Raw genomic sequence first — 27,606 nt, 5'->3', positions numbered from 1 at the left:
AAATCTAATAAAAGAACGATCGGTTAAACTAGCTACCCGATCATTCAACTCTATACTACATAACAATTCTTCACACCACACTTTATATACAGGTCTACGTATGGTGAATAAACATATCCAGTCATTAAAAGAAGAATTACCATACCTCTGTACAAGTAATTCCCTAATTGGCCCGGCCAATTCTACAGCTTCTAAGGGTCCCCATTCTATGACCCTCGGTACCTCAACAACCTTAGAGTGAAGAGTATGCAAACCCCGTTGATATTTTGGATAATCTATCCAAAGTCTGTCAAATCTCAGGTTCGGGTGCAACTCTTCCAAGTGCATATCGGAAAAGGTCATGACTGGATGAGGTACATCCTGCTTGTAGTAGTTATCCACCTCCTGTTGTTCCAAATTCTCAGCAGGAGCATTGCGGGCTTGGGATGAAGATTCACCCCTTTCATTCTGCAAAACACATCAAACACAAATTTTGTGCATCCAAATATGCATTAGTGTCAGCAAAATCATCAATCAAAATAATTACAATGACATTATCAATTTATATCAAACTTAAGCTTATTTTCACATTTTTATCAAATCTACACTTTTTCAAATAAGCATATACGAAAATTTTCGCCAAGTTCATAAGCATTCAACTCAAATAACATGTCAAAATAATTATTACTAGCAATTAAACAAGTCTCAAATGGCATTATCTTTCAAAAATCAAGTTCATGAATTTTAGACTTGAAAAAGTCCACTTTAATTCTCAAGATCATGTTTAGGCTCAAAGTTTGGATCATTTAACTACCTAGACATGTTACACTACTCAATTTAGCAACAATTCATGACAAAAATCGGCCATAACCTGTTTATATCAAAAAGCCCCAAATTTGCTCAAGAACACAAACCCTAGATTATTCAAAATCTGAAGTTTAAGGCTTCTAATCATGTTAAACAGCATCAATCTAGGTTATACAAACATAATACATAAACAATTTAAGCTTAATTACACTAAAAAGCATTAAAATCAAATTGGGGAAAAAATAGCTCAAGAACACCAAATTTCTAATTAAATGGTGTTTAGGTGTAGAAATTTACCGTTTTTCTTGAGTAATTCTTAGATAGCATCCTTCTCAACATGATTTTAGCAAAAGATTTGGTGATTGACGGTTAAAAATTGGGATTTTTGGGGTTTTTTCTCGGGTTTTTCGGGGTGTTTTTCGCAGTATTTTTTCTGTGTTTTGGGTTTTGGAGTGCACTGATCGTTCAGCTCTTTATATTTTTTTTTCTGATTTTCGGTCCCTCCGCGAGTCGCGGAGGTTTTGCACTTCAAACTCCGCGAGTCGCGGAGTTTGTTTTTTTTTTTTTTTTTTTTTTTTATAATAATTAACTTTTGAAACAATTAAGTACTTAATTTTAAAATTTTGTTTCCCTTGTTATTTAGGACGAGGTCGTTTCGGATCGATGTCCTAGTCCGTCCTTCGACAAAATTTTAAAATTTGTCTTTTTGTAGCGATTGTTTTAAAAGCTAAGATTTTTGGGTTTTTTTAATGTTTTTGGCATACTTTAAATCAATAAGATTAAAAATAATGATAATAAAAGTTCTCGTCCCTCCCTCGGGTAAAGCAATTTCGGTTCAAAGACCTAGTCTTCAACTTACGACGAATTTTAAAAATCATATTCTTAACTTAATGAGATAAAGTAAATTTTTGTTTTTAAATTCACACAACTTAAATATAAAATTCAAAATTAATATTAAAAATTCACACCAAACTTAAAATTTGAAATGCATAAAATTAAAAATTAATATTTTAAAAATTAAAAATTCATACCAAACTTAATTTAAAAATTTATAAATTCATATCAAACTTATATTAATTTTTCAAATATTTACAATTTTAAATATATTGTTTTTACAAAGTTTACAATATTAATTTAAGATTTAAATATTAATTTTAAAAACATGGTAAAAATAAAATTAAAAATCTTTTTGTCTTTTTATCCCACTTTAATCAATCAAATATTATCAAAAATATGCGCCCCTCTTTTCGGTAAAGTAATTTCGGTTCCAAGACCTAATTTAACTCATGACGAATTTTTGAAATATTTTGGGTTGATTGATTAAAGATATTTATACCTTAAGAATAAACGTTAAATTTCGCAGTGATGTAATAAATTTTTGAATGATATCAATAATTTCGGTCGCCAAACCTAATTTTATTTAATACCAATTTAATACTTTTTAGCGAACAAATTAGCGTTTATTATCAAAAGGTTAAAAATAAAAATAAAAATAAAAACTGTACAGACATACCTGTGAAATAGATTTCTTAGTTATATGATCTATTCCATTCATAAGATAGTCGGTTTAATTGATTTTCCATGGTTACATAGGCGTAACCTCGAGCATTCAGTGTCTTTTATTCTAAACATATGAACGGTCCGTCTCTGCATAAAGTAACAAATTCGGTATTTGAATAGGTTTGATTATTTGAACATTTACCTCCATGTGACCATTTTCCGCATTTGTGACATCGTTCTAGGTGTCGTGCTCTTCTTTTCGCTGCGGATTTTGATTTTCCTTTACCAAATTGTAACTTATTATCTTCGCATCTGGATTCTTTTCTAACTCCGTCCATTCTTTCTCTGATTACTGATACTAATTCGCTCGGTAGTATGTCATTATTACGTTTAGTGATCAAAGCGTGTAGCATTAGACCATGGTTTAGTTCACAGGCAGTCTTCATTTCGTAGAAACCTAAAAAAAATAAAAATTCAGAATGGGGGGAGAAGACTAGTTCTTTAGGGTCTGCTAGGGAAAGACCATACGTGTTCCATTTTCGAGAACTACACGAAAACAGACAATCTAACTATAACAGAAATACATATTATCCTTTAAAGACTTGATTCTCCCCACACTTAGTTAGCTGTGGTGTCGAAATTGTGATTAACTTCGTTGTCGACTTCCATCGGACCATGTATGTAATGTTTAACTCTGTGACCATTAACTTTAAATTCAATCCCATTTGAATTTATTAATTCTATCGTTCCGTATGGGAAAACTCTTTTGACTATGAATGGTCCAGACCATCTTGATTTCAATTTTCCAGGAAATAGCTTGAATCGTGAATTGAAAAGAAGAACTCTGTCTCCTTCTTTAAATTCCTTTGAACTTCTGATTCTTTTATCATGCCATTTCTTCGTTCTTTCTTTATAGATTAACGAATTTTCGTATGCTTCATGTCTTAATTCTTCTAATTCGTTTAGTTGACTTAATCGTAGACGTCCGGCTTCATGTAAATCAAGATTACATGTCTTCAAAGCCCAAAATGCTTTGTGTTCAATTTCTACTGGAAGATGACATGCTTTTCCATAAACAAGTCTAAAAGGTGTGGTTCCAATTGGAGTTTTGTAGGCTGTTCTAAAAGCCCAGAGTGCATCCTCCAATTTAATGGACCATTCCTTCGAATTTGATCCTACGGTTTTCTCTAGAATACGTTTTAAAGCTCGGTTGGTATTTTCAACTTGTCCACTTGTTTGTGGATGATATGCGGTGGAGATTTTATGAGTTACTCCATATCTTTTAAGAACTTTTTCAAGTTGATTATTACAGAAATGAGTACCCCGATCACTTATTAAAGCTTTCGGTGTTCCAAACCTTGCAAAAAGACGTTTTAAAAAGTTGACTACAACTCGTGCATCGTTAGTTGGGAGAGCTTGTGCTTCCGCCCATTTAGATACATAATCAATGGCTACGAGTATATATAGATTATTATGAGATTTTGGAAATGGACCCATAAAGTCAATACCCCAAATGTCAAATACTTCACATACTTGGATGACATTTTGTGGCATTTCATCACGTTGACTTATTTTTCCGGCCCATTGACATGCATCACAGGATTTGCAAAGAAGGTGTGCGTCTTTGTAAATTGTAGGCCAATAGAATCCAGCTTCATAAACTTTTCTTGCTGTTAGTTGAGGCCCATAATGCCCTCCTGTTGGTCCTGTGTGACAATGGTTTAAAATTTTACTAGCTTCATCTCCAAATACACATCGGCGTATTATTCCATCGGGACAACTTTTAAACAGATGTGGATCTTCCCAGAAATAGTGTTTTATATCACTGAAGAATTTCTTTCGTTTTTGGTACGATAATCCTTTTTCAAGGAATCCACATACTAAATAATTTGCATAGTCTGCAAACCATGGGATTTCTTTATAATCTATCTTCAATAGATATTCATCAGGAAAGTTGTCTTGTATGGCCGATTCATTTAGAACTTCTAATTCGGGATTTTCAAGACGAGAAAGATGATCAGCGGCGAGATTTTCTGCTCCTCTTTTATCTCGGATTTCAATATCAAACTCTTGTAAGAGTAAGATCCAACGGATTAATCTTGGTTTAGCATCTTGTTTTGAAAATAGGTATCTAAGAGCAGAATGGTCGGTATAGACCACCGTTTTTGCTAGAACGAGATATGATCGAAATTTGTCAAAAGCAAAGACAATAGCAAGGAGTTCTTTTTCAGTAGTTGTATAGTTTGTTTGTGCTCCTTGTAATGTCTTACTAGTATAATATATAGGTTGAAATCGTTTTTCAATCCTTTGTCCTAAAACGGCTCCCATTGCAAAATCACTTGCATCGCACATTAGTTCAAATGGTAGATTCCAATTTGGTGTTATCATGATTGGTGCATTAGTGAGTTTTTCTTTAAGAATATTAAAAGATTTGATACACTCATCTGAAAAGATGAATGGCGCATCCTTTTCTAGGAGTTTATTCATAGGAGTGGCAATTTTAGAAAAATCTTTTATGAAACGTCGGTAAAAACCGGCATGCCCTAGAAAACTCCTAACTCCTCTAACATTTGTGGGATGTGGAAGTTTAGCAATTACATCTACTTTAGCTCTATCCACTTCAATCCCTTCTTTTGAAATTTTATGTCCAAGAACGATGACTTCTTTAACCATGAAATGGCATTTCTCCCAATTAAGTACTAGATTTGATTTTTCGCATCTAATTAGCATTCGTTCCAGATTAACTAGACATGATTTAAATGTATCACCGAAGACTGAAAAGTCATCCATGAATACTTCCATGCATTCTTCTATCATGTCATGAAAAATCGCCATCATACACCTTTGAAAGGTTGCAGGGGCGTTACAAAGTCCAAATGGCATTCTTTTGTAAGCAAAAGTACCATAAGGGCACGTGAATGTGGTTTTCTCTTGGTCCTCGGGTGCTATTGGAATTTGAAAATATCCGGAAAATCCATCTAAAAAACAATAGTAACTATTTCCGGCTAATCTTTCCAACATTTGATCTATGAAAGGTAAGGGAAAGTGATCTTTTCTGGTGGCGTCATTTAATTTTCTATAATCAATACATACACGCCATCCTGTTACAGTCCTAGTAGGAATAAGCTCATTTTTCTCATTTGTAATGACAGTCATGCCACCCTTCTTAGGTACGCATTGAACTGGGCTTACCCATGGACTATCAGAAATTGGATATATCAAACCTGCATCTAGCAGTTTAATAATCTCTTTCTTAACTACATCTTGCATATTAGGATTTAGTCTTCGTTGGCGTTGCACATACGTTTTATGACCTTCTTCCATAAGGATTTTATGTGTGCAATACGAAGGACTTATTCCTTTAATATCATGAATCTTCCATGCAATGGCTGGTTTATGAGCTTTCAACACAGAAATGAGTTGTGATTTCTCATTTTCAGTAAGAGAAGACGATATTATTACAGGTAATTCAGATTCACCATGTAAATAAGCGTATTCCAAATGGTTTGGAAGTGGCTTTAACTCTAATTTCGGAGGTTCTTCTATAGATGATTTAAATCGATATCTGTCTTCTTCTTTTAGCATTTGAATTTCTTCTGTTGTTGGTTCATATCCATTAGCTATAAGTGTAGCTAACATTTCAGCTTCATCAATTGGTTCATTACCTTCTCCTAAAGAACATTCTCCTGTTCCTTGTAATTCTGGAAATTCTTCTAATAATTCTGCATGTGCATCTATAGTTTGAATATAATAACATGTATCATCTGCAGATTGTGGTTGTTGCATTGCTCTATCAACTGAAAAGGTAACACTCTCATCCTCTATACTTAGGGTCAGTTTCTTACCGAACACGTCTATCATTGCTTTAGCCGTGTTTAAGAATGGTCTTCCTAATATGAGAGGAACTTGAGAATCTTCTTCCATGTCTAAAACAACAAAATCTACTGGAAATACTAAAGTACCAACTTTAACTAGCATGTTCTCCATTATCCCTCTAGGATATTTTATTGATCTATCGGCTAGTTGTATGCTTATTCTGGTTGGTTTCAATTCTCCAAGGTCTAGTTTAGTGTATAGTGAATACGGCATTAGATTTATACTAGCACCTAAGTCTGCCAATGCTTCTATTGAACTAAGACTACCCAGAAAACATGGAATTGTGAAACTTCCTGGATCAGATAGTTTTTCTGGTATCTTATTCAACAGCACTGCTGAACAATTAGCATTCATAGTAACAGCCGAGAGTTCTTCCATTTTCTTTCTATTTGAGATTAGATCTTTCAAGAATTTAGCATATCTAGGCATTCCTGAAATCACATCAATGAAAGGAAGATTTACATTTATCTGTTTAAACATATCCAAGAATTTGGATTGCTCGGCTTCAAGTTTCTCTTTCTTCATTTTACTCGGATAAGGAAGTGGTGGTTGGTATGGTTTAACATAAGGTTTATCCTTAACTGTGTTATTTTCATTAACCTTTTCAACTACCGGTTCTTTTTCCTTATCTTGATCAGGTTGTGGTTCTTGTGGAGTAGGAATAGTTTCATCAGAAGTTACAGGTATTTCAGGTGGTTTAAGTGTTGTACCACTTCTTGTGGTAATGGCTTTAGCTGTTTCATTCCGGGGGTTAGCATTTGTATCGCTTGGTAAACTTTCCGGTTTTCTTTCACCTATTAACCTTGCTAGGTTACTTACTTCTTGTTCCAGATTTTGAATAGAAGCTTGTTGATTTCTAAATGCTTGAGCATTTTGTTCATTGGTTTGTTTCTGAGATGTGAAAAACTGTGTTTGAGTTTCAACTAGCTTCGTTATCATATCTTCTAAATTCGGCTTTTTATCATCGGGTTGTTGTGGTGGTTTGTTTTGAAAATTAGGTCTTTGCTGATTGTAAGTATTATTGGATACTTGTTGATTGCTAGGAACTTGTTGGTTGTTGTATGGAATATTTCGGTTATAATTCTGGTTTTGATTGTAAATCGGTCTTGGCGGTTGATAATTATTCTGAAAATTATTTCCAGGCCTTTGGTTTATGTATGAAATATTCTCTCTTTGTTCCATTGTTAATTCAATACTGAGACAATCTTTTGTCAAATGTGGTCCTCCACACTGCTCACAACTAATTCGTATTGAGTGAATATCTTTAGTCATCTTTTCCATTCGTCGTTCCACAGCATCTATCTTTGCGGAAATGGAATCTAAGTCATGGCTAGAATCGGCTCTAGCTGCTTTAGATGATCTAATGATATCTTTTTCTTGGTGCCACTCATGTGAGTGGGAAGCAGTATTATCAATAATTTTGTAAGCATCAGTTTCGGTTTTCTTCATAATAGAACCACCAGCTGCTATATCTATGTCTTTTCTTGTAGTGATGTCGCATCCTTGGTAGAATATTTGTACTATTTGACAGGTGTCTAAACCATGTTGCGGACATCCTCTTAATAACTTTCCATATCTTGTCCACGCCTCATATAGAGTTTCATTTGGTTTTTGTGTGAACGTAACAATTTCTGCTTGAAGTCTTACGGCTTTAGATGCAGGAAAGAATTGTTTAAGAAATTTGTCAATTAAAACGTCCCATGTATCGATCGCCCCTTCAGGTAACGATTCCAACCAATCTTTGGCTTCTCCCTTTAAAGTCCAGGTAACGATTCCAACCAATCTTTGACTTCTCGTATTTTAAATAGTGTGCAGATCCTATTAAAGGTACGTAGATGTTCATTTGGATCTTCCTTCGGCGCACCACTAAATTGGCATTGATTAGTCACCATGTGTAGAATTTGTCCTTTGATTTCATAATCTGGCGCATTAATGTCTGGATGAGTAATTGCGTGACCTTGGCCAGTGCGTTTAGCTCTCATTCGGTCTTCCATACTTAAAGGTTCCAGATTCTCCATAATTGAATTTGTTGAATCGGTATCACTAGATGATTCTGATTTAATGGTTCGTTCCTCAACAATCTCTGTTTGAATGATTGGTGGCTCCGGAGGAAAGTTTAATGGTTCAGGATCTACGAACCGTTCCTGAATATTCTCTGGATTCTCAATTGTGAGGTTGGGTTCAAAAAATGGATTATCGGAAATTTGAACTGAAGTACTTGGTTGACTGGATGACGATTCTAAAGAAAAATCAACGGCGGTTATATTTGTTAAACGATGTCTTGATCGAGTTACAGGTGGTGAACGTACAAAAGGTGATGAACGTCTTGCTCGGTGCATTCACTGAATATCCTATTAGTTTTTTAAAAAGGAAAGAAAAATTATAATAAGTTATCCAATTAATAGACTTTTCTGATTTTGCCCACGTTTTGAATAGCCAAAAGATGCAGCAGAGGGGCAGGATTCGTTTGGTCTCAATATAATTGAGGACTGTTTGGCTCCAATAACCCGGTCCACGTACAAATCCAACTATTACTACGAACCAGAAAATTTTGATGTCTATTAATTTAACCACTTAAATAAATTTTCGTAATTTTAAGAAATTTAGATAAGAAGTAGAAAAAATTCTAAGTCCTAAAAACTAGAATGGCGAGAAATAAGAGAGAAAAAGAGTTCGTCGAAAAAGGTTGAAAAAGAAAAAAAATGGTTGAAAAATAAAAGGTGATGGAAAAATAAAAGAAACTTATAAAAACTTAAAAATATTTGACTAACCTAACCTTATTACTACAACTAACTTAAAATTATAATCGCAAATTGATATTACTAATTGGAATGATAATTGGTACATAGTAAAAGGTGTCTAAAAATATTAAAGCTTACAGGAAAAACTAAATCCCAAATGGAAATAACTTAAAAAGAAACTAAAACTTAAAAAGGCGTCGCAAAATTCTAAAGTACCTAAATCTTAGTCTAAAAAAGCACTTAAGGAATTCTACGGCAAAACCTAAAAATCTAGGAGTAAAAATAACTATAGCAAAAACTAAGTTTTAAAATTAAATATGAGCTAAAAAATACAAATATTACGCTACAACGATTAAAAAGGTACAAAATATAAAAATATACAAAAAGTTGTAAAAATTACAATTTTTATAAAAATATTATTTTTATATTATTTATTTTATTAAACTATTAATTTTACAATTTTAATAAAACTAATTAAACAAAATATAAAATAAATAAAAAGTAAAAGTAAAAATAAAACTAATAATAATAATAATACATAATTAGGGTTTATATTATTAATAATTAATAATAATTCGTAATTAATGCTGGTTTAGGGTTATTGTCCGTGTGTCAGGTAGCCTCCGCGAGTTGCGGTAATTTATAAAGAAAACCCCGCGAGTCGCGGGGTTCAGAATTTCAGCTGACAGGTTTTATCTTCAACGCGTTTTTCTTTATTTATTTATTTATTTTATTTTCTGTTTTTAATTTTTATATAAATAAAAGATATTAAAATTAAACTTATATTTTTATAAACTAAAATAAAAATAAAGTAACTTATAAAACTTAAATATTTAACAAAATCTTAAAAAAAAATACTTATATTTTTGTTTTTTCTTTTTATATTTTTGAATAATTAAAACGTATTTTTACAAAAGCGAATTTTAATAAAAGTAAACAAAAAATCTTTTTTTTTTTATATTAGCGTTGCGCTTCCGGCTTTTAAGATAGTTCCCCGGCAGCGGCGCCAAAAATACTTGATGTTATGCGAGGTGTATATAAAATAGTTATTAATTTTAGCAGAAAACACTATTAAATACGATACAATTTTACACAAGATATTTATTTATTTATAGAATGGATATACTTAAACCTTGCTACAACACTTATAGGCAGTGTACCTAATCGTACAGTAGTGTAGTTTTTAGTAAGTCCGGTTCGTTCCACAGGGAAATTTTTAAACAAAGCTCAACGCTATATTAGTTTACTTTTATAAAAATACAAATATATATATAAGTAATATTATTATTATAAAGGGGGCGTTTTTACCGTTTAATGACCGGTTTGTCGATTTTAAGACTTTAGTCGCAGTTAAAACCTAATGTAAAATATTGAATAAATAAAAGACTTAATTTAAAGCGTAAAGTAAATAACGATAATGAAATTGCGAATAATAAAAGTGCGATAAAATAAAATTGCGATAATTAAAAAGTACGATAATTAAAAGTGCGATTAAATAACAATAAATAAAAGTGCGATAATTAGAAGTGCAATTAAATATAAAATAAAGGAAATTAAATATGAAATAAAAGAATTATGCTTATTTAAACTTCCGTAATCATGATGTTTGACGTGTTGATTTTAGTTTTATGCCCATGGGTTAATTGTCCTTTGTCCTGGATTATTTAATATGTCCGTCTGGTTTTTGTCCATAACAGTCCATCAGTCATAAATATAAATTGCGAGTGTCCTTGTCAAATTATTATTATACCCGAAGTTAAATATTCCAACTAATTGGGGATTCGAATTGTAACAAGGTTTTAATACTTTGTTTAATGAATACACCAGGTTATCGACTGCGTGTAAACCAAGGTTTTACTACTTTGTTAACAATTACACCAATTACCCTTGAATGTAATTTCACCCCTGTTTTAATTATTCTAGTGGCTATTAATCCATTCCCGTGTCCGGTTAAATGAACGATTATTCGTACATATAAATACCCCGCCCATCGTGTCCGATTGAGTGTATATGGTAATTTATAGGGACGCTCAATTGTAAATCTTTATATTAACATTAACAAACTTTCATTTAGTTAAACAAATATAAAGCCTATTAATAGCCCATAGTCTAATTTCCACAAGTGTCGTTCTTTTGTCCAAACCCCAATTATGGTACAAAGCCCAATTACCCAATTTTAGTAATTAGCCCAACATCATGATTACTTCGTTTTAAATAAGCATAATAATAACTTAGCTACGAGACATTAATGTAAAAAGGTTGAACATAACTTACAATGATTAAAAATAGCGTAGCGTTACACGGACAGAATTTCGACTTACACCCTTACAACATTCGCTAACATACCCTTATTATTAGAATTAAAATTAAAATTAAAATATAAATTATATATATATATATATATAAATTTTACGTATGATAAGAGAAGAAAAAGATTGATGATTTTGATCAGAATTCGGTTGGCTTTATAGCCAGAGTTGAAATTTGGGGCTCCGCGACTCGCGGCAAAATACTCTTCAAACTCCGCGAGTCGCGGAGGTTAATTTTACAGCTCAGTCCTTGGAGTTTCTCTGCCGACAGTTTTTTTATTTATAAATATAATATATATATAATTAATATAATTAATTATATATTATATTATATTTATATACATAGTTAACTTGTAATTTTTAGTCCGTTGCGTCGAGCGTTAAGAGTTGACTCTGGTCCCGGTTCCGGATTTTCGAACGTCCTTGCGTACAATTTAATATCTTGTACTTTGCGTTTTGAATCTTGTAGTCTTGTAATTTCGAGACATTTCTTATCAATAATTGGAACCTTTTTTTATTGTCTTTTGTACTTTTGAGCTTTTTGGTCGTTTGCGTCTTCAATTCGTCGAATCTGTCTTTTGTCTTCACCTTTTATTATTTAAACGAATATCACTTGTAAATAGAACAATTGCAACTAAAAGCTTGTCTTTCTTGAGGAATAATGCTATGAAATATATGTTCGTTTTTAGCATTATCAGGTATCTCGATCCGAAATAATATATATAGGAACCCCATGTCGCGAGACCACTTCCTTGATAAACAACTTAGCCAAGGCCTCCGACGATATCGCTTCTTTAATGGGAATAAACAAAACGCTTTTTGTCAATCGGTCAACTATAACCCAAATCGAAACGAATTAGGTTCTCGTCGTTTTAGGTAACTTTGTAATGAAATCCATGGTAATGTGCTCCCATTTCCATTTCGGGATTTCTAACGGTTGCAACTTACCATACGGCTTTTGGTGTTCGACTTTTACTTGTAAACAGGTGACACATTGCTCAACATACTTCACAACATCACGTTTCATGCCCGGCCACCAATAATCTTTCTTCAAGTCATGATACATTTTCGTCGCGCCCGGATGAATGGAATATTTTGACTTATGTGCTTCATCAAGTAGCACCCGTCGGTAATCACCCATCTTAGGCACCCACACCCTTCCTTGAAAAGACAACAAACCACGCAGGCCCATAGTAATGAACTCCGATTGGCCCACGATTCGTTCCACATGCTTATTGTGAACGTAAGCCTCTATTTGAATCTCGCCAAGCTTCTCAAGAAAATCGTTGGAAATAATCAAACGTAACGACCCCACTTTTATCGCCGGATGTTGACTCTTTCGACTTGATAATGCCAAAAATGAACACATATTTTATAGCATTATTCCTCAGGAAAGACAAGATTTTAGTTGCAATTGTTCAAATTACAAGCGATATTCGTTTAAATATTAAAAAGAGAAGATAAAAGGCAAATTCGACAAATTGAAGACAAAAAGGTCCAAAGAGCTAAAAAAGTACAAGATACAATTAAAAAGGTTCAAAATATTGATGAGGAACGTCTCAAAATGACAAGAGTACAAGTTACAAGACGCAAAGTACGCGATTTAAAATAATACGCGAGGACGTCCGAAAATCCGGAACCGGGGCCTGAGCCTAGAAGAAACGCCCGACGCAACGGACCAAAAATATCTAGTCTACTATGCACAAGAATATAATATAATATATATAATTATATATAATTATATATTATATATTATTATTATATTACGTCGGCAAGAAGAAAACAAAGCAATTTGGCTGGATCCAGGGTGGCCATGCGACTCGCATGGCCAGAGGCACAAAATCCATGCGAGTCGCATGGAGTAAAAATGCTAGTCAGGTCCTATATAAAGCCAGTTTTCTGCCGAGTTTTAAACACAGAAAATATATCTCTCTCTCTCATATATACGATATATATATATATATAATTTATATTTTAATTTTAATTTTAATTTTAATTCTAATAATAAGGGTATGTTAGCGAATGTTGTAAGGGTGTAAGTCGAAATTCTGTCCGTGTAACGCTACGCTATTTTTAATCATTGTAAGTTATGTTCAACCTTTTTATATTAATGTCTCGTAGCTAAGTTATTATTATGCTTATTTAAAACGAAGTAATCATGATGTTGGGCTAATTACTAAAATTGGGTAATTGGGCTTTGTACCATAATTGGGGTTTGGACAAAAGAACGACACTTGTGGAAATTAGACTATGGGCTATTAATGGGCTTTATATTTGTTTAACTAAATGATAGTTTGTTAATGTTAATATAAAGATTTACAATTGGGCGTCCCTATAAATTACCATATACACTCGATCGGACACGATGGGCGGGGTATTTATATGTACGAATAATCGTTCATTTAACCGGACACGGGAATGGATTAATAGCCACTAGAATAATTAAAACAGGGGTGAAATTACATTCAAGGATAATTGGTGTAATTGTTAACAAAGTAGTAAAACCTTGGTTTACACGCAGTCGATAACCTGGTGTATTCATTAAACAAAGTATTAAAACCTTGTTACAATTCGAATCCCCAATTAGTTGGAATATTTAACTTCGGGTATAAGAATAATTTGATGAGGACACTCACACTTTATATTTATGACTGATGGACTGTTATGGACAAAAACCAGACGGACATATTGAATAATCCAGGACAAAGGACAATTAACCCATGGGCATAAAACTAAAATCAACACGTCAAACATCATGATTACGGAAGTTTAAATAAGCATAATTCTTTTATTTCATATTTAATTTCCTTTATTTTATATTTAATTGCACTTCTAATTATCGCACTTTTATTTATTGTTATTTAATCGCACTTTTAATTATCGTACTTTTTAATTATCGTAAGTTTATTTTATCGCACTTTTATTATTCGCAATTTCATTATTGTTATTTACTTTACGCTTTAATTTAAGTCTTGTATTTATTTTTAATATTTTACATTTGGTTTTAACTGCGACTAAAGTTTTAAAATCGACAAACCGGTCATTAAACGGTAAAAACCCCCTTTATAATAATAATATTACTTATATATATGTTTATATTTTTATAAAAGTAAATTAATATAGTGTTGAGCTTTGTTTAAAGATTTCCCTGTGGAACGAACCGGACTTACTAAAAACTACACTACTGTACGATTAGGTACACTGCCTATAAGTGTTGTAGCAAGGTTTAAGTATATCCATTCTATAAATAAATAAATATCTTGTGTAAAATTGTATCGTATTTAATAGTTTTTCCTAGTAAAATATAAACTATTTTATATACACCTCGCATAACATCAAGTATTTTTGGCGCCGCTGCCGGGGATCACCGAAGCGAAACGTCAATATAAAAAAAAAAAAAATTTATATTTTAAGTTTTAATTAGTTTTTGTTATATATATATTTTTGTTTAAAAATTATAAAAATTAAAAAGATAAAAAAAAAATCTTTTAAAATCGAAAAAAAAAATATATATATTTTAAAGTGTATTTTAAGTTTTTCTTTATTATTTACAAAATATTAAAGTATTTGTATTTTATTTTAGTATTTTATTAAGTTTTTATTTAAATTATATATTTATATCTTATATTATATATAAAACAGAAATTAAAAATAAATATTACATAATTACGTGACCTGTCATTTGAACCAGTCCAATTGAACCAGTTCAGAATGTCCATGCGACTCGCATGACCCACCCCCTTATTCCATGCGACTCGCATGAGGGGTCTGACAAGACCACAAACTTACCCTAAAAACGCATTTATTACGCGTATTAATTTATTATTATTAATTAAACCCTAATCTTATTATTATTATTATTATAATTAAGTTTTTAGTTTATTTTATTTATATTACTTTTAAACTAGTTTTATTTATTATAAACTTAATACTTTTATTATAAAATATAAAAATAATATTTTTATAAAAATTGTACTTTTTACAACTTTTTGTATATTTTTATATTTTGTCCCTTTTTAATCGTTGTAGCATAACTTTTGTATTTTTAACTCATATTTAATTTTAAACTTAGTTTTTGCTATAGTCATTTTTACTCCTAGATTTTTAGGCTTTGCCGTAGAATTCCTTAAGTGCTTTTTCTTTAGACTAAGATTTAGGTGCTTTAGAATTTTGCGACGCCTTTTTAAGTTTTAGTTTCTTTTTAAGTTATTTCCATTTGGGATTTAGTTTTTCCTGTAAGCTTTAATATTTTTAGACACCTTTTACTATGTATCAATTATCATTCCAATTAGTAATTTCAATTTGCGATTATAATTTTAAGTTAGTTGTAGTAATAAGGTTAGGTTAGTCAAGTATTTTTAAGTTTTATAAGTTTCTTTTATTTTTCCGTCACCTTTTATTTTTCAACCATTTTTCTTTTTCGACCTTTTTCGACGAGCTCTTTTTCTTTCTTATTTCTCGCTATTCTAGTTTTAGGACATAGATTTTTATTCTACTTCTTATCTAAATTTCTTAAAATTACGAAAATTTATTTTAAGTGGTTAAATTAATAGACATCAAAATTTTCTGGTTCGTAGTAATAGTTGGATTTGTACGTGGACCGGGTTATTGGAGCCAAACAGTCCTCAATTATATTGAGACCAAACGAATCCTGCCCCTCTGCTGCATCTTTTGGCTATTCAAAACGTGGGCAAAATCAGAAAAGTCTATTAATTGGATAACTTATTATAATTTTTCTTTCCTTTTAAAAACTAATAGGATATTCAGTGAATGCACCGAGCAAGACGTTCACCACCTTTTGTACGTTCACCACCTGTAACTAGATCAAGACATTTAGCAAATATAACCGCCGTTGATTTTTCTTTAGAATCGTCATCTAGTCAACCAAGTACTTCAGTTCAAATTTCCGATAATCCATTTTTTGAACCCAACCTCACAATTGAGAATCCGGAGAATATTCAGGAACGGTTCGTAGATCCTGAACCACTAAACTTTCCTCCGGAGCCACCAATCATTCAAACAGAGATTGTTGAGGAATGAACTATTAAATCAGAATCATCTAGTGATACCGATTCAACAAATTCAATTATGGAGAATCTGGAACCTTTAAGTATGGAAGACCGAATGAGAGCTAAACGCACTGGCCAAGGTCATGCAATTACTCATCCAGATATTAATGCGCCAGATTATGAAATCAAAGGACAAATTCTACACATGGTGACTAATCAATGCCAATTTAGTGGTGCGCCGAAGGAAGATCCAAATGAACATCTACGTACCTTTAATAGGATCTGCACACTATTTAAAATCCGAGAAGTGGAGGATGAACAGATATATCTCATGTTATTTCCCTGGACTTTAAAGGGAGAAGCCAAAGATTGGTTGGAATCGTTACCTGAAGGGGCGATTGATACATGGGACGTTTTAATTGACAAATTTCTTAAACAATTCTTTCCTGCATCTAAAGCCGTAAGACTTCAAGCAGAAATTGTTACGTTCACACAGAAACCAAATGAAACTCTATATGAGGCGTGGACAAGATATGGAAAGTTGTTAAGAGGATGTCCGCAACATGGTTTAGACACCTGTCAAATAGTACAAATATTCTACCAAGGATGCGACATCACTACAAGAAAAGACATAGATATAGCAGCTGGTGGTTCTATTATGAAGAAAACCGAAACTGATGCTTACAAAATTATTGATAACACAGCTTCCCACTCACATGAGTGGCACCAAGAAAAAGACATCATTAGATCATCTAAAGCAGCTAGAGCCGATTCTAGCCATGACTTAGATTCCATTTCCGCAAAGATAGATGCTGTGGAAAGACGAATGGAAAAGATGACTAAGGATATTCACTCAATATGAATTAGTTGTGAGCAGTGTGGAGGACCACATTTGACAAAAGATTGTCTCAGTATTGAATTAACAATGGAACAAAGAGAGAATATTTCATACATAAACCAAAGGCCTGGAAATAATTATCAGAATAATTATCAACCGCCAAGACCGATTTACAATCAAAACCAGAATTATAACCGAAATATTCCATACAACAACCAACAAGGTCCTAGCAATCAACAAGTATCCAATAATACTTACAATCAGCAAAGACCGAATTTTCAAAATAAACCACCACAACAAACCGATGATAAAAAGCCAAATTTAGAAGATATGATGACAAAGCTAGTTGAAACTCAAACACAGTTTTTCACATCTCAGAAACAAACCAATGAACAAAATGCTCAAGCATTTAGAAATCAACAAGCTTCTATTCAAAATCTGGAACAAGAAGTAAGTAACCTAGCAAGGTTAATAGGTGAAAGAAAACCGGGAAGTCTACCTAGTGATACAAATGCTAACCCCCGGAATGAAACAGCTAAAGCTATTACCACAAGAAGTGGTACAACACTTAAACCACCTGAAATACCTGTAACTTCTGATGAAACTATTCCTACTCCACAAGAACCACAACCTGATCAAGATAAGGAAAAAGAACCGGTAGTTGAAAAGGTTAATGAAGATAACACAGTTAAGGATAAACCTTATGTTAAACCATACCAACCACCACTTCCTTACCCGAGTAAAATGAAGAAAGAAAAACTTGAAGCCGAGCAATCCAAATTTTTGGATATGTTTAAACAGATAAATGTAAATCTTCCTTTCATTGATGTGATTTCAGGAATGCCAAGATATGCTAAATTCTTGAAAGATCTAATCTCAAATAGAAAGAAAATGGAAGAACTCTCGGCTGTTACTATGAATGCTAATTGTTCAGCAGTGCTGTTGAATAAGATACCAGAAAAATTATCTGATCCAGGAAGTTTCACAATTCCATGTTTTCTGGGTAGTCTTAGTTCAATAGAAGCATTGGCAAACTTAGGTGCTAGTATAAATCTAATGCCGTATTCACTATACGCTAAACTAGACCTTGGGGAATTGAAACCAACAAGAATAAGCATCCAACTAGCCGATAGATCAATAAAATATCCTAGAGGGATAATGGAGAACATGCTAGTTAAAGTTGGTACTTTAGTATTTCCAGTAGATTTTGTTGTTCTGGACATGGAAGAAGATTCTCAAGTTCCTCTCATATTAGGAAGACCATTCTTAAACACGGCTAAAGCAATGATAGACGTGTTCGGTAAGAAACTGACCCTAAGTATAGAGGATGAGAGTGTTACCTTTTCAGTTGATAGAGCAATGCAACAACCACAATCTGCAGATGATACATGTTATTATATTCAAACTATAGATGCACATGCAGAATTATTAGAAGAATTTCCAGAATTACAAGGAACAGTAGAATGTTCTTTAGGAGAAGGTAATGAACCAATTGATGAAGCTGAAATGTTAGCTACACTTATAGCTAATGGATATGAACCAACAACAGAAGAAATTCAAATGCTAAAAGAAGAAGACAGATATCGATATAAATCATCGATAGAAGAACCTCCGAAATTAGAGTTAAAGCCACTTCCAACCCATTTGGAATACGCTTATTTACATGGTGAATCTGAATTACCTGTAATAATATCGTCTTCTCTTACTGAAAATGAGAAATCACAACTCATTTCTGTGTTGAAAGCTCATAAACCAGCCATTGCATGGAAGATTCATGATATTAAAGGAATAAGTCCTTCGTATTGCACACATAAAATCCTTATGGAAGAAGGTCATAAAACGTATGTGCAACGCCAACGAAGACTAAATCCTAATATGCAAGATGTAGTTAAGAAAGAGATTATTAAACTGCTAGATGCAGGTTTAATTTATCCAATCTCTGATAGTCCATGGGTAAGCCCAGTTCAATGCGTGCCTAAGAAGGGTGGCATGACTGTCATTACAAATGAGAAAAATGAGCTTATTCCTACTAGGACTGTAACAGGATGGCGTGTATGTATTGATTATAGAAAATTAAATGACGCCACCAGAAAAGATCACTTTCCCTTACCTTTCATAGATCAAATGTTGGAAAGATTAGCCGGAAATAGTTACTATTGTTTTCTAGATGGATTTTCCGGATATTTTAAAATTCCAATAGCACCCGAAGATCAAGAGAAAACCACATTCACGTGCCCTTATGGTACTTTTGCTTACAAACGCATGCCATTTGGACTTTGTAACGCCCCTGCAACCTTTCAAAGGTGTATGATGGCGATTTTTCATGACATGATAGAAGAATGCATGGAAGTATTCATGGATGACTTTTCAGTCTTCGGTGATACATTTAAATCATGTCTAGTTAATCTGGAACGAATGCTAATTAGATGCGAAAAATCAAATCTAGTACTTAATTGGGAGAAATGCCATTTCATGGTTAAAGAAGGCATCGTTCTTGGACATAAAATTTCAAAAGAAGGAATTGAAGTGGATAGAGCTAAAGTAGATGTAATTGCTAAACTTCCACATCCCACCAATGTTAGAGGAGTTAGGAGTTTTCTAGGGCATGCCGGTTTTTACCGACGTTTCATAAAAGATTTTTCTAAAATTGCCACTCCTATGAATAAACTCCTAGAAAAGGATGCTCCATTCATCTTTTCAGATGAGTGTATCAAATCTTTTAATATTCTTAAAGAGAAACTCACTAATGCACCGATCATGATAACACCAAATTTGAATCTACCATTTGAACTAATGTGCGATGCAAGTGATTTTGTAATGGGAGCCGTTTTAGGACAAAGGATTGAAAAACGATTTCAACCTATATATTATGCTAGTAAGATGTTACAAGGAGCACAAACGAACTATACAACTACTGAAAAAGAACTCCTTGCTATTGTCTTTGCTTTTGACAAATTTCGATCATATCTCGTTCTAGCAAAAACGGTGGTCTATACCGACCATTCTGCTCTTAGATACCTATTTTCAAAACAAGATGCTAAACCAAGATTAATCCGTTGGATCTTACTCTTACAAGAGTTTGATATTGAAATCCGAGATAAAAAAGGAGCAGAAAATCTCGCCGCTGATCATCTTTCTCGTCTTGAAAATCCCGAATTAGAAGTTCTAAATGAATCGGCCATACAAGACAACTTTCCTGATGAATATCTATTGAAGATAGATTATAAAGAAATCCCATGGTTTGCAGACTATGCAAACTACTTAGTTTGTGGATTCCTTGAAAAAGGATTATCGTACCAAAGACGAAAGAAATTCTTCAGTGATATAAAACACTATTTCTGGGAAGATCCACATCTGTTTAAAAGTTGTCCCGATGGAATAATACGCCGATGTGTATTTGGAGATGAAGCTAGTAAAATTTTAAACCATTGTCACACAGGACCAACAGGAGGGCATTATGGGCCTCAACTAACAACAAGAAAAGTTTATGAAGCTGGATTCTATTGGCCTACAATTTACAAAGACGCACACCTTCTTTGCAAATCTTGTGATGCATGTCAAAGGGCCAGAAAAATAAGTCAACGTGATGAAATGCCACAAAATGTCATCCAAGTATGTGAAGTATTTGACATTTGGGGTATTGACTTTATGGGTCCATTTCCAAAATCTCATAATAATCTATATATACTCGTAGCCATTGATTATGTATCTAAATGGGCGGAAGCACAAGCTCTCCCAAATAACGATGCACGAGTTGTAGTCAACTTTTTAAAACGTCTTTTTGCAAGGTTTGGAACACCGAAAGCTTTAATAAGTGATCGGGGTACTCATTTCTGTAATAATCAACTTGAGAATGTTCTTAAAAGATATGGAGTAACTCATAAAATCTCCACCGCATATCATCCACAAACAAGTGGACAAGTTGAAAATACCAACCGAGCTTTAAAACGTATTCTAGAGAAAACCGTAGGATCAAATCCAAAGGAATGGTCCATTAAATTGGAGGATGCACTCTGGGCTTTTAGAACAGCCTACAAAAATCCAATTGGAACCACACCTTTTAGACTTGTTTATGGAAAAGCATGTCATCTTCCAGTAGAAATTGAACACAAAGCATTTTGGGCTTTGAAGACATGTAATCTTGATTTATATGAAGCCGGACGTCTACGATTAAGTCAACTAAACGAATTAGAAGAATTAAGACATGAAGCATACGAAAATTCGTTAATCTATAAAGAAAGAACGAAGAAATGGCATGATAAAAGAATCAGAAGTTCAAAAGAATTTAAAGAAGGAGACAGAGTTCTTCTTTTCAATTCACGATTCAAGCTATTTCCTGGAAAATTGAAATCAAGATGGTCTGGACCATTCATAGTCAAAAGAGTTTTCCCATACGGAACGATAGAATTAATAAATTCAAATGGGATAGAATTTAAAGTTAATGGTCACAGAGTTAAACATTACATACATGGTCCGATGGAAGTCGACAACAAAGTTAATCACAATTTCGACACCACAGCTAACTAAGTGTGGGGAGAATCAAGTCTTTAAAGGATAATATGTATTTCTGTTAGAGTTAGATTGTCTGTTTTCGTGTAGTTCTCGAAAATGGAACCCGAATGGTCTTTCCCTAGCAGACCCTAAAGAACTAGTCTTCTCCCCCCATTCTGAATTTTTATTTTTTTAGGTTTTTACGAAATGAAGACTGCCTGTGAACTAAACCATGGTCTAATGCTACACGCTTTGATCACTAAACGTAATAATGACATACTCCCGAGTGAAATAGTATCAGTAATCAGAGAAAGAATGGACGGAGTTAGAAAAGAATCCAGATGCGAAGATAATAAGTTACAATTTGGTAAAGGAAAATCAAAATCCGCAGCAAAAAGAAGAGCACGACACCTAGAAAGATGTCACAAATGCGGAAAATGGTCACATGGAGGTAAATGTTCAAATAATCAAACCTATTCAAATACCGAATTTGTTACTTTATGCAGAGACGGACCGTTCATATGTTTAGAAGAAAAGATACTAAATGCTCGAGGTTACGCCTATGTAGCCATGGAAAATCAATTAAACCGACTATCTTATGAATGGGATAGATCATATAACTAAGAAATCTATTTCACAGGTATGTCTGTACAGTTTTTATTTTTATTTTTAACCTTTTGATAATAAACGCTAATTTGTTCGCTAAAAAGTATTAAATTGGTATTGAATAAAATTAGGTTTGGCGACCGAAATTATTGATATCATTCAAAAATTTATTACATCACTGCGAAATTTAACGTTTATTCTTAAGGTATAAATATCTTTAATCAATCAACCCAAAATATTTCAAAAATTCGTCATGAGTTAAATTAGGTCTTGGAACCGAAATTACTTTACCGAAAAGAGGGGCGCATATTTTTGATAATATTTGATTGATTAAAGTGGAATAAAAAGACAAAAAGATTTTTAATTTTATTTTTACCATGTTTTTAATCTTAATATTTAAATCTTAAATTAATATTGTAAACTTTATAAAAACAATATATTTAAAATTGTAAATATTTGAAAAATTAATATAAGTTTGATATGAATTTATAAATTTTTAAATTAAGTTTGGTGTGAACTTTTAATTTTTAAAATATTAATTTTTAATTTTATGCATTTCAAATTTTAAGTTTGGTGTGATTTTTTTTAATATTAATTTTGAATTTTATATTTAAATTGTGTGAATTTAAAAACAAAAATTTACTTTATCTCATTAAGTTAAAAATATGATTTTTAAAATTCGTCGTAAGTTGAAGACTAGGTCTTTGAACCGAAATTGCTTTACCCGAGGGAGGGACGAGAACTTTTATTATCATTATTTTTAATCTTATTGATTTAAAGTATGCCAAAAAAATTAAAAAATCCAAAAATCTAAGCTTTTAAAACAATTGCTTGAAATTGACAAATTTTAAAATTTTGTCGAAGGACGGATTAGGGCATCGTCCCGAAACGACCTCGTCTTAAAAAGAAACAAAATTTTTAAAATTTTATTAAATTTTATGTTTTAAAAGTATAAGGTTTTTATAATAAAAAAAAAAAAAAAATTACCTGGAAAATACCCCCATGCGACTCGCATGGGGGAAGGGCTAATATCATGCGACTCGCATGACTAAAGGAATCAGGCCAGGTACAAGTTTTCATCAGTCGAGCTGTTCTTCTTCACAAATACACACACATACACGAACTTACTCTCAAATCCTCTCAAATTTTCATCATTTTTCACCAAATTTCTTGCAAAACTTCACAACAATCATGCCTAGATTCAGTAGTCTCAACCCCTTCAGGAGAACGGTAAAGATTTCACCCCTAATCTCTTTAAATTCGAATTATGTGTGTTCTTGAGCCATTTTACCTAATTTAATTTTTGTTAATTTTTAGTGAAATTAGTGTTAAATTGATGTTATATTATGCATGTATATCCTAGATAGAAGCTATTTAACATGAATTGAAGCTAAAAACTTCAAATTTTTAAGAATCTAGGGTTTGTGTTCTTGGGCAATTTGGGGCTTTTTGATATAAACAGGTTATGGCCGATTTTTGTCATGAATTGTTGCTAAATTAAGTAGTGTAACATGTTTAGGTAGTTAATTGATCCAAACTTTGAGCCTAAACATGTTTTTGAGAATTAAAGTGGACTTTTTAAGTCTAAAAATTCATGAACTTGGATAATTTGATATAAAGGCCATTTGAAACTTGTTTCATTGCTAGTAGTGATTATTTTGGCATGTTATTTGAGATAAATGCTTATGAACTTGATGTACATTTTTCGTATATGCTTATTTGACAAAGTGTAGACTTGACAAAAATATAAAAATGAGCACTAGTTTGATTTGAATGCCATGTAACAAGTGTTTAATTGCTATAATGATTATTGTTGACATGTTTAAGAGTTTAAATGTGATAAAACATTGTACACATTTTCGTATGTAAAAGTGTAGAATTGTTATTGTTAAGAAAATGTGTATAAAATGTGTTATGAATTGAACATGTCATCATAATTGTTTCAAGTTATTATTTTGCTAACACTAATGCATATTTGGATGCACAAATTTTGTGTTTAATGTGTTTTGCAGAGAAATACAGATACGGACGGTGCATCATCGTCCAGACAACCAGAGCCCGAACCGGAAATGTTTTATGAACAAGAACAACATATGCAACAAGAAGAAGAACAACATGAGGATCAACATATTCCATATCACGATCAAGATCAATTATTCATGAATCAGTTTCGTCAATTCGCTCCACATCAAATGATTCTGAGCTTAGACATTAATGAAGATCAGTTACACCCAAATCTGAGATTTGATCGATGTTGGATAGAGTATCCAGATTATCAAAAGAACATGCACATTCTCTACTTTAAGGTTGTTGAAATGCCAAGGGCAATTGACTGGGTACCTTTGGAAACAGTTGACCTTGCCGAACCGATTCGGGAATTATAGGTGCAAAGGTATGGTAATTCTCAGTTTAATGATTGGATGCGCCTATTTTCCATTCGTAGAACCATATATAGGGAATGGTGTATAGAATTACTTAGTACTATTAAGTTAAACAGTGATGTTAGGAGGATAGATGATAGAAGCTTTATTAGATTTCTGTTAGGTGGACGCATGTACAGAATGTCCATGATAGATTTAGCCAGGGCCTTACAGATTTACACCCCTGCTGAACTTTTGAGCCCCGACTGTAATAGCTTGATTGCCCAAGGAGAAAGGATAGATAGGGAATTTGATATTAACGCCGTCTGGAGGCGTATGTCCCACTTTAATGAATTTCACGCCAGTGGAAATCATACATACTTAGATATAGATAGAGCTGAACTCCGGGTGATTCATAGATTCTTAGCAAACACAATTACACAAAGGGGTAAGAATAAAGAGAAATTGACCGTAAACGATTTGTTCTACCTCAAGTGTATTAGAGACACGAGGAGTTTCGTTAACATTCCCTATTGTGTTGGTTATTATCTCGCTAATGTAGTTTCGGGGATGAAATCGGGGAGTATTATAGGTGGTGGTATTTTCATTACTCTCATTGGAGAGTATTTAGGTGTGGATAAGCACCAAGGGGGTCCAATGAACGAAATAGAGGACGAAGGTGAAACTATAAGTTCAAACCTTTATCACGGTGCAAGGGTATTATTGATGAGACGTGGTCGGGTATATCGATACGAGGGACCTCAGCGACAGGTAGAAAGAGGTTCGGATGACGAAATGGAAGAGGCGAACAACATTATAGGAGTTGTTCGGGAGACTGCTCTTGATTTAGGCGTTCGTATGGAAGATGAATACATGACGAACTATGATAGGCATATGCAGTACGAGGCATGGCAACGTCGGAATGACTACGAGCATTCCCGGCAACGAGAGCATGGCCGATAGGATTATCATCAGCGCCAAATTATAAGCCAGTTGCAGCCTGGCGAGATGTATTATCCGACCCGACCCGCATACTATCCTGCACATCAGCCAGAAATGAGACCACCCTATGATTTATATGATTATGACGCAGCATACCAGTTCACCTATCAACAGCCATGGAACCCTGATCCGAACATGAATTGGGATCCCTATCCTAATTATCCTCCTAACCCGCCTCCTGATGAGTAGAGATAAGTTGGTAATTTTTATTTTTATTTTAAACACTTAACATTTTATTACGTTTATGTAATGTTTGATATTCTTATTATTATTGTGTACTAATATTTTTCTTATAGTTTGAAAGTGGGATGCCAAAGTTCCATTTCAAATTACATGTATGATTATATTTGTATTGTATGTATTCTATTTTATGCACAAAACAGGGTAAAACAACGCGTTTTCAAAGACTGGCATTAAGTTCAGCAAAAGCAAGTAATTTTTGACGACAATGATGCAAAATATATGTGAAATAACAACAAGACGGAATGAACAAATGACGTGCACCATTTATCATTCAAACAATCAAACGACAATATGTTTGAAACTTTGGTAAAATTTAATCATTTTTCTGCGATAATCACCCTCAATAATTTAAATTATTTCTGATTTCTTGCAAATGAGGGCATTGCAAGATCTTAAGTGTGGGAAGGGGTTAAATTCTTTCGGATTTAAAATTTTTTTTTTTTTAAACACTTGGTTACCATTAAAAATGCTAGTAACGCAGTAGTTGTGTTAGAATCTAGTGCTCTCCGATAACAAGGAACAGCCCTAGTCTTATATACTGACTACCCACTTCTAGTAAATTTTTCAAAATTTTTAACAAAATGGATTCAAAATCATGTTTATACATATTTATGAACGATTAAAACTAGGTCATTGAGCCGAAATTATCGTTACCTCGGAAAGGACATAAATTGAGAAACAACCAAAACGTTAGAATTCATTTAATAAGAATGGAATAGAAGAGAAAAAGGCAAAGAAAAATATAAATAAAAGCCAAGTGTGGGAAAAGTTTGCCAAGTTATTCAAAACATATCACATATTTTTGTACAAACAATTGAAAATACTTTTGTTTTGAACAATAATCAAATGTTTTACCCGATGAAAGAAAAGAAGAGATGGATCTACACGATGAATCAATTCCATCATTAGAAGGAAGTAAAGTCTTTCGAAAAAGACACGCGCTTCTTGATTTAGGTCATGAAGTTGTCGTCCAGACCAGCTGTAGGTTGACGAAAAAATCTAGAAAAGTCATCACTAAAATCGGCTGGAAATCCACGGACCTCGGCATCAAACAGGGTCGCCAAGTGGTCATATTTATCCTAACCATGAGAAGGATTTATCTCGTACAATGGGGAGGCACCGTGCAAATTAGCTGGATAAGACTAATGAATCAGATCCCCAGAAAGGATAATCTCCTTAAAGATTAAAAATCAGCTTTTAAGCCTGATATTACTCAATCCTTGAGATTGACCTTAAAGATTGAGAATTCAAACTCATGGAATTCAATGATATCTAAACTCGAGCTTGAACGAGAAAATATTTTGATCAAAACTACAAACCGATTTGTTTTCTGAAAATCCATTTTCAATGCGTTCATTACCATTGAACGTAAAATCCTAGGAATTCACCTGGAATTCATTAGGTCACCTGAACTAAATCGGGTGTCAACCGTAAGAACGGTGGTTGCATAGCATGGTCGGAGACAGGACCTTGTGCCAGACCGAAAAATCATAGGATGATCTTTACTATCGCTCCTACCAAGGATAGTTCTAGCATCCGACACGTTTAATAAGACCATAATCATCTGCATGTCATAGGACATTGCCTTAACAGTTTCTTGTTCATCGCTTTCCTTTACAACCGGACGGTAGTTTACCGAAAAGTAATATACGGAACAAGTAAAGTGGATGTGTGCTTTCCGATACCGGGATAGCAGTGGATTACACGAACCTAAAAGTTTTAGCCAAACTATTGATCCACAAATATATTTTGCAACACCGATGGTGGATTAAATCAGAAAACTTATCTAGGGTAAAATCTAGCTTGAATTTTCAAAAGATCAAATGTTTTCATAAAGATCCAATT

This window comes from Rutidosis leptorrhynchoides, chromosome 8, assembly GCF_046630445.1.
Source record: "Rutidosis leptorrhynchoides isolate AG116_Rl617_1_P2 chromosome 8, CSIRO_AGI_Rlap_v1, whole genome shotgun sequence".
Classification (NCBI taxonomy): domain Eukaryota; kingdom Viridiplantae; phylum Streptophyta; class Magnoliopsida; order Asterales; family Asteraceae; genus Rutidosis; species Rutidosis leptorrhynchoides.
The sequence above is the reverse complement of the archived record's forward strand: the minus strand, read 5'-3'. Positions refer to the sequence as shown.